Source organism: Lissotriton helveticus, chromosome 8 (genome assembly GCF_964261635.1).
Source record: "Lissotriton helveticus chromosome 8, aLisHel1.1, whole genome shotgun sequence".
NCBI classification, from domain to species: Eukaryota; Metazoa; Chordata; class Amphibia; order Caudata; family Salamandridae; genus Lissotriton; species Lissotriton helveticus.
The window spans coordinates 1584927250-1584941043 of NC_136069.1; the positions used below are offsets into that span (position 1 = coordinate 1584927250).

The following is a 13794-nucleotide window of genomic DNA, read 5'->3' on the forward strand; positions in this document are numbered from 1 at the left end:
TGTGTGCCGTGCCTCTGAAGAGATAGAGAGGAAGTGATATCCTGCAGAGGTAAGGGGGATTGGGCCTGGGAGCAACTGATTTACAGTTTTGGGTTGGGGTTGGTTAGTTGTAATTTTTTAAGGGGGCGGGGTCGTGCACGGGTTTGCTTTTAGGGCTCAGACCAGGGACCAGGGAAGTTGCAGGTTTTAGAAGGGCTGGGGACAGGGCAGAGGGTAGCGCAGGGGTCTGTTTCTAGGGCTCAGTGCAGGGTTGTTGTTTTTTGTTTAACGCCTGGGGGCCTGGTGGGAGGAGCGCAAGGGACTGGTTTTAGGGGTCAGGGAAAACCTTTACCATGAAAATGCCTTTAACATTCATGCTTTTACAACTAGATTCATCGTAAAGGTATGCGTTGTAAAGGCATGTTTGTGGTAAAGGTTATGCGGGGTAATGGCATTCGCATTGTAATGCATGCATGGAAAAGGTATGCATTGCAACAGAACGCGTTGTAACATCATACAACCCAAAATGTCCATTAGCACGGCATCACAGAAGAAGCTGACTAATGAATATTAATTAAGCAGGTTGCTACTTAACATCCTCTCGGATTGGCTTCGAATGGAGAGATGAGGTTGCAAAGAATAGCAGACCACCTTCCCTGTGCTCATATTTCCAAACAGGAAATATTGGGGCATATTATCAACAACTAGCGATATTTATCGTTAAATAAGCTTAGCAAAATTTTTTTCATCGCCGCGCTTTGCTGGATTTTATCGCAGAGATAACGTGCTATCAGCAACGTTTATCTCTAAAGCGATAAAATTCCCGGTGATAGCGGCGAAATGCGTGAATATCACTGGAAATCCAGTGATAATCAGGCATTATTGCTAATAGGGACTTAGCCTGACTATCCACCTCCCATTGGATATACAGGCTAAGAACTGGTCTGAGCAGGCATTAGGTTTTATTTCCATTGCTACGCCTGCGTTGATAATAGGCGATAGCGATGTTAGTGACTGCTTTCAGTCGCTAACAGGTTGGGTATGCCCACTTTGCATGTCATTAGCGATATATATCGCTGACATGCAAAGCGGGCCCCAAACCGCTCGCTATCGCCTACAAGCTGTCGCTAACTGCTGTTAGCGACAGCTTGCTAATAGGGCGATCAAATTATCACCGCTTAGCGGCCGAAAACAGCCGCTAAAGCAGCGATAATCTCATATCGCCCGCTTTGGTAATAGGCCCCTCTGTTTTTTAAGTAGACTGTATTTTCTAAAGAAACGGGTGCTGCTTTTAGGAAGCCTGTATTTGCTACCTTTAAAAAAACATAGGTTTCCTGTTTGAATAATATGGAGTGAGCAGCCATTCATAGAAGTGTGAAAAACTTTTCAAGGGTATGCTACTGCCACTGCAGTAACAAACCATTGATAATCTCACTGAGAACCCTATTTAGGAAGGGGCGCCTCTTTCATGTAGGAAACCCCCTTCTGCAATTCGGAAAGGCTTTTCTAAACGACAAAAGTGATTTATTACATTTGATAATACTACTTTGCAGTCGCAAAACCTGTAATTTTGTGAATTGCAGGGTTTGTAACTGCAAAATGCGTTTGCACATCTGGCCTTAGGTTTTTAAACGGTCTGCTTTGGTACAGAAGTGCTCTGCTGTCAAATATGCACATGGAGGGAATGCAATTATTCTCCAGTGCCATGTTTTTGTATTTTCCTTGGCTGTAGACTAAAGGTTTTTCTTGATGGCCTTGCACGCAACTTGTAAACATGCCACTGTGAGTTAGTCATAACTTTGAAACTGGAGCAATTTATATGCGACGCACGAAAGATATGTAATTTGAACTGAATTAGAAGAACTTGATAATATTTTCTAGTTCTTGGCTTGCTGAATTATAAGTAAAGCTTTGGATTTTATTTCACATTTTCCTCTGTAATTATTTATATTCTTGTGGTCCATCTTCCCCTGTTTGGCTCCCAACAACCAGGATTGCTGCTTCAATGGGAATGTCAGAGTTTTCCAAAAGTGTGCCAGAGAGGTCCAATTGAACCCCAATAATTCTTTTACCCTCGAGTCCCCCAATGGTGACCCTGAATGCCCATCCAAAGTCTATATGGGAATCCTACATAGTTGATGCACATGAAAGGCTTGATACATCTTAAAACACATGCCCAGCAATTCAGGAATCCAAACAGACTGCTGTAGGGAAATTACAAAAGGAATTATTTCCTCCCACAAGTCCATAAATGGACACTGCTGGGGCAAGTGGGTGCCTTATACAAATGTACTGAAATACAATGAAACGTATGTCAACGATCTATTAAACTATCATTTTTAATCTGTTTATACAGTGTGTGATGTAATGTCACTCAATGTCCAAAATGTAGTTGAAACCGTCAGCCTAAGAGATGACTGAAGATGTGGACACATGAAAAACCACCTCAATGAATCCTATAAAATAATACAAAATAAATCCCAGTCATACAAGGATTGGCAGTATCTGAGGGCACTGATGGCCAGAGATGTATTCCAAGAAAGGGGATTCCTTTGAGAGTGCTCCCAGTCAACACTCTTACTGGGAAACATCCTTTACAACGCAGTCATTACATCGCACTTCTTTTACAACGCAACTGCCTGTGCATCGGAAGCCATTACAACGCATGCCATTACAATGCATGTCACTACAACACATGCCATTACAATGCATACCATTACAACGCATGCCATTGCAACGCGTTATAAGGTAAGTAATAGAGATTTTTTAGCTTTAGGGGGTTATGGGTTTTGGGGTCAATGGGAATAGTAATTTTTACCCCTACACTATCCAACACTTTCCCTACTGTTGCACTCACAGGAGTTGGAATACTATTTTTTTACCCCTAAGCTATCTAACACTTTCCCTACTGTTGCACTCACTGGAGTGGGAATAGTAATTTTTACCCCTACACCATCCAACATTTTCCCTACTGTTATACTCACTGGAGTGGGATTAGTAATTTTTACCCCTACACTATCCAATACTTATCCTACTGTTGCACTCACTGGAGTGGGAATAGTAATGTTTACCCCTACACTATCCAAAACTTACCCTACTGTTGCCCTAAAGGTATTAGGCGTTGTAATGGTATGCGTTGTAATAGTATGCTTTGTAATGGTAGTTTTTAAAAAATGTGTTGTAATGGCATGCGTTGTAAAATCATGCGGTGTAATGGTAGTTGCAATGTAAAAAACATTTTGTAAAAGCATGCGTTGTAATTGTTTGCATTGTAACATCATATATTCCTCTTACTCAGCAAAAGAAAAGAGCAGGAAGGGAAAATATATAGAAAACACCATTTACTATCACAGATTTCAGATTTAGAAGAAGAATTTGACTTCTGACGGAAACAGCTATATTTTACTTTATGCTGTGCCTTTGCAAACAAAAGTGCAGCATGCGCCGTGGCAATGATAGGCGTTTTATTACCAAACCAGAGCACAGGGGAAGCAGACATTCTCCTTGCAATAGGGCCAGTATCATAAAGTTATTTATGGGCAGAGGAGGCCAGTTTGGAAATCTGAGAAAACTTTATGAGTAAGGACCGCCAAAGAAATTACTTTCCAGTGTATGTGTTCACTTCAGCCAATATTTGTGAGCTTTAATAGCGGCATCGAGGAAGGTCAACAAAATATGTATAAATCCATCATAAACAAAGCAAAAAAAAACATAATTTCTATAAAACTCAATACATAGAAGGCATGTAAAGTGTAAACTCTGCTGCATTCAATCAGAGGGGCATACATGCTGTTCTCACATTCTATTTAATAAACATCGTGGACAGGAAACTTATCAGCTGTTGTAACAGACATAGACCAATAAATAGACAGAACAAGAAAAAGTCCCTGCTCCTCAGTCAATCAATCAAGATTCATGTAAAGCATGACTACTCACCCGTAAGGGTCTCAAGGCGCTGTTGGGGGTGGGGTTCTGCCGTTTAGTCAAATAACCAGGTCTCGTGGTCCTTCCTGAATTGAGGCAGTGACATTGAATGTCTGAGGAGTAGAGGCAGGGAGTTCCAGGTCTTCGCAACGAGGCAGGAGAAGGATCTTCCTCCAGCGGAGGTCTTGCAGATCTGTTGGTTGGTGGCCAGGGCCAGGTGGGTGGAGCAGAGATGTCGGGTGCGTGAGTAGAGGTTGGGGTATGCATTGTGGTGGGCTTTGTAGGTGTGCGTGAGGAGCTTGAAAGTGACTCTTTTGTTGATCGGGAACCAGTGGAGGTCTCTCAGTTGACTGGTGATGTGGCTGTGGTGAGGAATGCTCAGGATGATTCTGGAGAAGACATTCTGGATGTTCTGCCGTTTCTCTAGGAGGTTTTGGTTAGTGCTGGTTGTAGAGTGCGTTGCCGTAGTCGAGACTGATCTTGATGAGCGCATGGGAAACCGTTTTCCTAGACGGGGTGGGGATCCACTGGAAGATCTTCCGAAGCAGGTGGATGTGTGGAAGCAGGAGGATAAGACAGCATTGATTTGGCAGTTCATTGAGAGCGAGGAGTCTAGGATGATGCCGATGTTTCATGTATGACCTGTGGGTGTGGAGGGGTTCCAAGCGCTGCAGGCCACCAGGAGTCGTCCCAGGCAGTGGGGGTGGAGTCCAGGATGAGGACTTCGGACTTGTTTGAGTTGGACTTGAGGCAGCTGTCATTCATCCAGGTGGCGACCGCCTTCATCCTGTTGTGGAAGTTGCTCTTGGCAGCTGTGGGCTTGTCGGTGAGGGTGGGAATTCGCTGGGTGTCATCAGCGAAGGAGATGATGTTGAGTCTATGACTTCTGAAGATGTCCACAAGCGGGGTCATGTCGATGTTAAAGAGGGTGGGGCTCAGGGAGGAGCCCTGAGGCACACCACAGCTGATCTCTGCGGGTTCTGAGTAGAATGGTGGAAGTCTGTCTCTCTGTGTTTGGCTGGTGAGGAAGGAGTGGATTCATACTAGGGCTTTGTCATGGATGCTGGCGTCTTGGAGTCATGCACAGAGGGTGTGGTGGGAGAAGGTGTCCAAGGCGACCGAGTGGTCCAGGAAGACGAGGGCTACAGTTTCACTTCGGTCGAGGAGGGTGCAGATATCATCTGAAGCGGCGACCAGTGCGGTCTCGGTGCTGTGGTTGCTTCTGAAGCCTGATTGGGATATCATCTGAAGCGGCGACCAGTGCGGTCTCTGTGCTGTGGTTGCTTCTGAAGCCTGATTGGGAAAGGCCCAGAATGTGGTTAATTTAGTTGAACTCAGAGAGTTGGACGTTGATGGCCTTCTCAATGACTTTGGTGGGAAGGGGAGCAGAAAGATGGGTCTGTAGTTCTTGAGGTCCTTCAGGTCGGCAGAGGCTTTTTTCAGCAAGCGATTGATCTCTGCGTGTTTCCAGTCTTCAGGGAAGGTGGCAGACTTGATGGTGCAGTTGAGGGTGCAGCAGAGTTCGGGGGCGATGGAGGTGCCGGCTCTTTTGAAGATTTAGGGAGGAAAGGGAACCAAGGGGGCTCCAGAATGGATGCTCGTCATGATTCTGAGGGTGTCATCAGAGAGGAGGGTGGTCCAGTTGGGCAGGGTCTGCTAGGGTCTGGAGCAATTGTGTGCAGTGGTTGTGGGTGGGGTGGGTGGGTCTTGGGTTGCAATGCTGTCATAGATCTCCTTGATCTTGTAGTGGAAAAAGGTGGCAAGGTTGTTGCAGAGGTATTGGGAGGGGAGAATGTCTGCCGTCTCCATGTTGGGTTTGGCGAGTTCTTTGACCACAATGAAGAATTCTTTGCTGTTGTGTGCATTGACGTGTTCCTGTATGGCCATTTTCTGTGTTGTCCTAATGAGATGGTGGTGAGCGGTGATGGCGGTTTTGAAGGCTGTGGTGTCTGCCAAGATCTTGCTGCTCCTCCATCTTTTCTCGAGCTGTCTGCACACATGCCTGGAATCTTGGAGGGTGGGAGAGAACCAGTTGGCTTTTGTGGAGGGCTGCTTGCCTGAGGAGTTCCTGAGGGGAGCTAGAGTGTTGGCTCATTTGGAGATCCATTGGTGGAGGTTGCATGCCAAGGCGTTGGCGTCTGTCGATGTCGGTGGTGGGGTTTTGCTGAGGGAGGTGGTGAGCTAGTCTTTGGTAACCTTGTTCCAGCTTCTGCAAGGATAGTGATCGGTGTGGTGGTTTACGGTGGGTTTGGTGAAGGAGAACTAAACACATTGGTGGTCAATCCAATGTAGCTCGGAGGTGTGGCTGACAGAGATGTTGTTGCTTGCGGAGAAGTAGGGGTCGAGCGTGTATCCTGCTGAGTGGGTTGTAGTGGTGGCCAGTTGTTTGAGTCTGATGGTGTCGAGTTTCTGCAATAGGTATTAGGTGTTGCGGTCATAGAGGTTGTTTAGGTGAAAATTGAGGTTGCCAAGGAGGATGTAGTCCATGGAGGCAAGAGAGTGGTGTGCGATGAAGTCAACTATGGATTAGCTGAAACGGGGTCGGGGTTCAGGAGTTCTGTCTCCTCAGTATTGGAAAGAGTAGAAATCTGTCCTTCACAGGGCCAGCCAAGCTCATTGCCTGGTTTAGGATCTGATTTAGAGTTTGATGGAAGGGATACACAGCGGTAACAGATATCCTGCCTGCCGTATTACAAGAGCCATAGGCTATAATGCTCTTGCAAAGGAGGAACCCGTCCAACAAACTAGAAATCAGGCCCTTAGTTCCCAAAGGAAGCCCCTAGCTCTTCAGTTGAAAAAACATCCTACTATGTGATCATTTAGCATTATAAGATACTGTTGCATTTTTATAATGTCCGAAGGTGCATGCAGAGTGACGTCTGCCTACTCGAGAGCCATCACTTCAGACAGCACCAAAACTATACTATTAAGCCCCCTCTCACCAAAAGTAGTTAATCTTGCATGAATTTAAAAGTCCACACTGCATAGTTTACATTTTATTGAAATTATGGAACAGATCTTCATAATCATCTCTCGGTTAAGTTTGTCTATTAAGGATTCTAGGGCAGTGAGCGAAATGTGAAGACCCCTTTCAAAAACTGCATCAATTTCATTAAACTGAGTTCCAGAGATCCCCAGCCGTACCATCCGACAGTGCTTAATTTGAGCCAGTGAGTACAGGTAGGCCCACAGGCACTTATTTTCTGGGACCGGCACTCAACAGGCTTTTAATCCTGAGCAAGAAAGAAAAAAACACAAAAGGGTGACAGAAGGCAGAAACACAGAAACAGTAGTGACAAAGTGAGAAAGCAGGGGCGAAAAAGAACCTGCAAGAATGAGATAAAGAGGCAGGGAATGTCTGGTGGTGGATTAAAGAGGAATGGGAGGGAATCAAGAGAGTGCAGCCTTTGTAGTCAGCATGCAGACATTTACTATCTCGGAGAAATACTTTTGGCCTGGCACTTGTTCTTTTACAGATTAAGCCTGAATAGAGGCAGTCTGATCCTAGGGTAATGTAGCAGGAGCATTAAAGTGTACACTCGTATGAGAAAATATAATTATTCCTCTTTTTCTGAGCACTTTCACCACTGCCAGTCCTGGATCGACTCAATCAAAATCCTCAAGTGCAAACCAACCATTGTCGACAAACCCAAATTCCTAGGAGTTGTCATTGATAAAAGGCTCAATCTACAGTGACAATGCAGTACCAATGGCCTGTAATCCATACTCGTTCTTCACTCCCAACAGGATGTCAAAACTCTTGGTGTTGTCAAGAACCATCTACTATAATTCTCTCCTGATTGGTCTTCCCAAAATGCACCTAGTTCCAGTAAAAGTTGTTCTTCATGTTGGAAGCACATTTCAGCTCTAGAACCAAAAGGGATTACCAAATCTCACTGGTTCAATTAACGTTCTGCTGGCATCCCATTGAAATGACCTGCATCACTTACCCGGCCCTCACACCTGCGATCTACATGACCTGGTGGCCAAACTAAAGAAATCATGTCGGAGTAGCGATCACAAAATGTTGACTCCCTCCGCCCCCTCCTTTAAAAAGGAACAATTTATGGCTCAGTCCTTTTCTAGGAATGCCAGTAAAGCCGTGAACTCATTACCTTCAAGATTATGCACCACTATAGCCCTATAGACCGCTAAAGCTATACCGGCCATTAAAGGCTCACTCCAGCGTTAAAGGCCCAAGCCGAAGATCTATAATCACCATTATAGCCCAGCTACGACAGGCTATAAGGCTATCAGAACATTCCACACCAGGGCAGAATGTTTTAATTAATAAAACGAAGGCTGCAAGGATCCCGAGGGGGTTGAAATCCCCTCTGGCTCCAGGAGGTCTTTGTTCACAGTTGTTGCTGTGAAAGACAAACATTGAAATGTTGGAGCACCGGGCTTTTACCAGCCATTAGAAGCCCCGAGCACTTGATTGTCTTCAATAGAGCGCTCAACATTCCAATGTTCTAATGCCTCACAGACACTCTTTGAATTCGAACTGGAAGCCGTTCTATTCAGAGACATTTCCATTGATTTCTTCTCTTTGTTCCACTGTTCTCGGACTCAGAGGATGCACTGAATGCTGGTTTACGGCATACCCTTCTACCTCCACGTATGATACTTTCTACAGCATCATTCCTGTTTACATTTGTTATTAAATATTTTTGACTGATATCATTTATAACTTTTAAGTAATGTCCTATTTCTAATGTAAAGAACTGTAACAACTGTGGGTAATGTCCACGCTATATAAAACGACTTAAAATAAATTAAATAGAATGAAAAATGTTGCTAATACATTGTGTTTTAAAGGCAACATAACCTCATGAGAGCGCTCATTTTCAACATGCCGATCATCGTGTAGTTTACATTATAAAGTCTATAAAAATAATACAATAGAGTGCACATAACGTTTATCTATCTCAAGAAACTCGTGGCCACCCTTCAAGGTGCATGATACTATCCTTGGTATTTCCAAAATAATTTTATTTTGTTTTTGGTTAGATTTATTGAGTTTACCTGTAAATTAAATATGTTTCCTTGTTGTTCACCTTCTTTAATTGTAAAGTGCTTTGATAACCTAGAGTCCTGTTTGCACTATGGGAAACGATTAAATAAATTAAAAATAAAGTCACTTTCAGAAAAAGACCATAGCAGAAAGAACTAAGTTAATTTAATCCTCACTGTAAGCCGTCTGGTGTTATTAGAAGGGCATCACTTGTATATAAATGCACTTGAACACCTAGGGCTGTATTACAGAAAGTCCCCAGGAGAGCAACGAGCAACTGCGCTCATGCTTTGTGTACCCTCAGGGCAATTTGGTATTTATAGAACGGGCCACAGATGCTTGGCCAGCCCCTTCTGTAATACTGATAGCGCTGGCACACATGTATCTCGACAGGGCATTGCCTCATGGGCGCATGGCCCCATGAAATGAGGGAATCTCTTTGCCTCAGCACAATTGACGTATTATGGACATGTGTGCAAAGACAAAAAGGGCATCAGGAGGCACACTGTCAATGTGCCCCTAGATGGCAGCCCTCTGGAGGGGACAAAGATGTCCTCTTGGACTTCTAGACACATCCTCCAGGAGTATGCAGTCACTCACCACACCTGCCAGCAGGGGGATCCCTGTCTCATCTATAAAGTGCAGGAAGGTGCCGGCTGCACTGTGAAACATGGAGCGGCTGGATGAGCCCCCTGGGCAATGCATTCCTTACAAACTGGTGCACTGTTCATGTGTGTGCCTTCACCTTTGTTTAAAGGTCTGCCACGGTGCATAAATGAACAGTGAGCCTAATACATAATACGTCCGCAGGAGTACTTACTACAAGAGAAATGTGCAACTACTTATGCAACACTCTTTGTGAATCTGACCATTCCTTAAGATTAGTCTAATTACAGAATCAATGAGAGACATAATTACACCATAAAAACAAACAAGATATATTTCAGGTAGAATGCAATAAAAGCTATTTTTAGGCACATACACATTAGGTGTTATCATCACTCTCCTCAATACTACTAATTGTATCATCTCTGAAGGGTTGAGTGGGCCATTCTGAAATTAAAATGCTTGACCTTTGGAAATGTGCCTTGGCTTTCAGTCACTTAATTTCTGACAGTGCAGCCAGGTGCTGTCATAAATGCCCTTTCGAAGAAGTTGTAGACTATGGTAGACTGAGGCAGAAGTGACAGGTTTATTTTAAAGGGAAAGGAGGCAGATGCATGATGTGTATGCCTATATCAAGGCAGTGCTAGTCGCCAATTATTACCAAAACCCACTGAGCTAGGTAAGTAACATCTTATACACTCACGACAGTGCCACACTTGTGGAATAATGAACTCCAGAACGTTAAGAATCAGTGGAGCGGCAAGTACAGAGACAGATTCCTTATGTGGCAGACACAAGACAATCTACACTATGAATTATACTACATACCCCCTTTATACAGAAAAGAGAACTGAAAAGAACTAACAAAAAGAAAAACAGAAAACCACACTAGAAATGGAAAATAGGAAACAATATACATAATGGAGTTATAAAAGGGTAAAACTGACTTCGACTTTACACATTCTAACTCATACAAAATCTTTAAGAGTAACACATGCCAATCTAACTCTACCTATGAGCCTGACTATCAAGGACACAGAATGACACTCATCTGTTATCCCACTAGCCTCATCTGAGCTCCTCGAACTGTTTGAACAACTCTTAACCAAAGTATCATCGCCAGCAACACACTCTAATTGAACAGTAAAAGTCTCACTGACTGCTGTTGTTTTCACTGCAACAAAGAAATCATCATTCACTTCACCACCAGATGGTACCTGCACACTCTTTTATCAGCAACTCCTCTACCACACCTAGACACATGCTTACAATTCTAAACTCCACCACCCTGTGTTATCACATTGTGGAGATTCTCCTTGATTGCAATAAATGGTTTTACAAACGTAGATATTGTCTTGGCAATAATCCCAGGTTTCAAGATACGGTTTCAAGACACTATCCCACCTTAAAATTCAAAATAATCATCATCTTGTCAACATCATACTTATTGTTCATTTCGTCCTACTTCCCAGCAACTTTCTGCTCCATGATCATCTTACTGTCCGTAGAAACATTCCTAAAAGCAACGTGTTTCTCAACCACCAAGGACCTGCATACAAAGCAGGCTTATGTGCTTTTAGCAATTTCAAGGGACACACTTCTGCTCTACTGTGCCGAGTAATGTGTTAACTATATATTTTTCTTCGACATACCCTCTCACTCCTATCCGCAATTCTCCTCCTTGATGTTGACTGTTTGATTCTGTTGACTTGCCCATTACATTGAGGGTCATACCGAGTGGTACTGTGATCCGCATTATTAGTCATGAGTAAATCTGTCATGGATTCCATTATCCATTGCCAAGAATCTGGGGAAACCCTCTGTTGGACCTGGCCCTCGAAGAAACAGGCTAGGAGTGTTTTGCGCTGATTTCCGATGATCAGCGATGAGGACAGGGCTTCTGTGTGTGCAGTGCAGTGCTATAAGGTGATTCTGTGTATACTACCATCTACTACCTAAGACCAATTTGAGTTTTAAATTCCCCTTTATTGCCATTTTTGCTGTTTATAAATTCATCCTACTCTACCTCACAGTGTCCTTGACCCCACCTGCAGGGATGGAGTCTGAGCTGGCCAATCTGGAGAGGCACACTGTGGCTTAGCTCAAAGATTTTGCCAGGAGAGCGGGCTGCTGGCCAAAAGAAGAACCAGGAAGGCGAAGCTTCAAAAGGCTTTGAGGGCATGGGCAAAGGCCAACCAGTGGCTAGTCACAAAACAGGACCAGGATGGAGAGGATGATGTGGAGCAAAAATCGGATGCCAGTTTGGAGGATTACCATTCTGCTGAGGAGGATGACTTGACCCCCAAGTTGAAACTCGCTCCCCACGCAGGGTGTAGTGGGTCTTATAGGGACCTGACCCGAGAGGAGTTGGAGGACAGAAGGGAGGAGAGGAAGCTCAAGCTAGAAGTGGCCAAATTATAGCTGACAAATGAGGAAAAGAGGGCTGTGAGGGACTTAACTGAGAACAGCTTCTGTTGGAGCATGAAAAGAGCATGAGGGTGCAGGAACTAAAGGCACGGCCACCTACAGCATGAACAGTGAAGGTGGCAGCGTACCAACAGTGTCTGCTGGAGGGATGAGAGTACCCATAACTCAGGAGCTGGTTCCTAACTATGTGGTGGGAGATGATACAGACAAGTGATTTTCCACTTATGAAGTTGTCCTCAGGGTACAGAAGGTCCAAGAAGAACACTGGGGGTGAGGTAACCTGTGGAAATACATGCCCGAGTAGGGAGGAATACACTTCTCACATTACAGACAGAGGATAAGACCAGGTATGCCTCCATAAAGACTATCCTTGTAACTAAGTTTAAGCAGCCCCTGAGAAGTAGCGGCAGAGGTTCAGGGACAGCCACAAGCTCCCAAAGCAGTCAGGGGTGGACTTTTTAGATTATGCCAGCAAGGCACTTAAGGACTGGATGAGGGGCAGCAAACTGGATGATTATATTGGGCTACACAACCTAATTTTGAGGGAGCAAATGCTCAATATCTGTTTTACTGAGCTGTGCTAATAAGTAATAGACAGCAAACTTGCTGACTCCTAGAAGCTTGTGGAGGAGGCAGACCTCTGGGTCGGCAACAGAGTGTCCAAAAAAGGTACCTGGGAGTGACCCCAAGAAGGGTGGTTCATGCTCTCCCTGGCAGAGTGAGGGGAGGGCAAGGAAGACACAGACAAGTCCCAGGCTAAGGATGAACGAAAGGGTTCCCATGTTCCTTCTGAGAAAATGGAGGGAAATTCTGGTGGGCAGTGGCCCAGGGTGCCCCACTTCCAACCCTGCTATTTTGATTGTTATCAACTAGGAAGCAAGCAGGGGGACTCGGTCTGTCCACAGAAACTACTCACTGGTGGGACCCCTTTGGGGGGCATGTGGCCTTGGGGGTAGGTAGCCCCCAGGGGAAGAAAGTTGAACATGCCCTAACTCCCTTAGTTGGGGGTGAAATCAGACTGGAGATCCCTGAGGATGGGAGTCATCACTACCACCAGATCAAGGTGAATGGGGTCCCCATCGTTGCTCTGAGGGACACCGGGGCCAGACTGACCCGGAGAAGGGACGTCATTTAATTGGGTGGAGACATGTAAGCCTACACATAGGTGTAAATCTCCACTGGGAAAAGTTGAAGAAAAAAAGTAATAGTTATATCTATGTGTAGGAGTAAATACACTTGAGTAAATAAATATACAAGTATTTACCCATTGAACTGGACCTAATGTGTGATGAGATTCACAGAAACATGACCAGTGGTTTCAAAAATATAAGGGGCATATTACCAAGCAATAGCGATAATTATCGCTATTGCTTGGTTAGAGACAAAAATTTACCGCTGAGCTGCGGCGATTTTTATCGCAGATAAACCTTGGTATTACCAAGGTTTATTGCAAATGCGATAAAAAACGGCCGCAATGCATGAATATCGCTGTAAAGTCAGCGATATTCATGCATTACCGAGCTAATGCTCTTAGCCATGTTATCCACCTCCCATTGGATAACATGGCTAAGAACTGCTCAGGGCAGGTGTTAGCTTTTGGAGATATTCGCGCTTAGCGCGAATATCTCCAACAGTTGGTAACAGGAGATAGCGATGTTAGCGACTGTTTCCAGTCGCTAACATCTTGGCACACCCACTTTGCATATCATTAGTGATAAATATCACTGACATGCAAAGTGGTGCCCAAGATGGTCGCTATGTCCTACTAGCTGTCGCTAACTGGTGTTAGCGACAGCTAGGTAATAGGGAGATAATTTTATCTCCGCTTTCTTGGCTTTTAAAGC

General features: G+C 44.5%; 1 protein-coding gene across 5 annotated transcripts in view; it reads right to left on the minus strand.

Moving 5' to 3' along the window:
• The window catches only part of ARRB1 (arrestin beta 1), an 841034-nt gene that overhangs the window by 140772 nt on the left and 686468 nt on the right, over window positions 1-13794 (minus strand). The gene's annotated exons all lie outside the window — the stretch shown is intronic.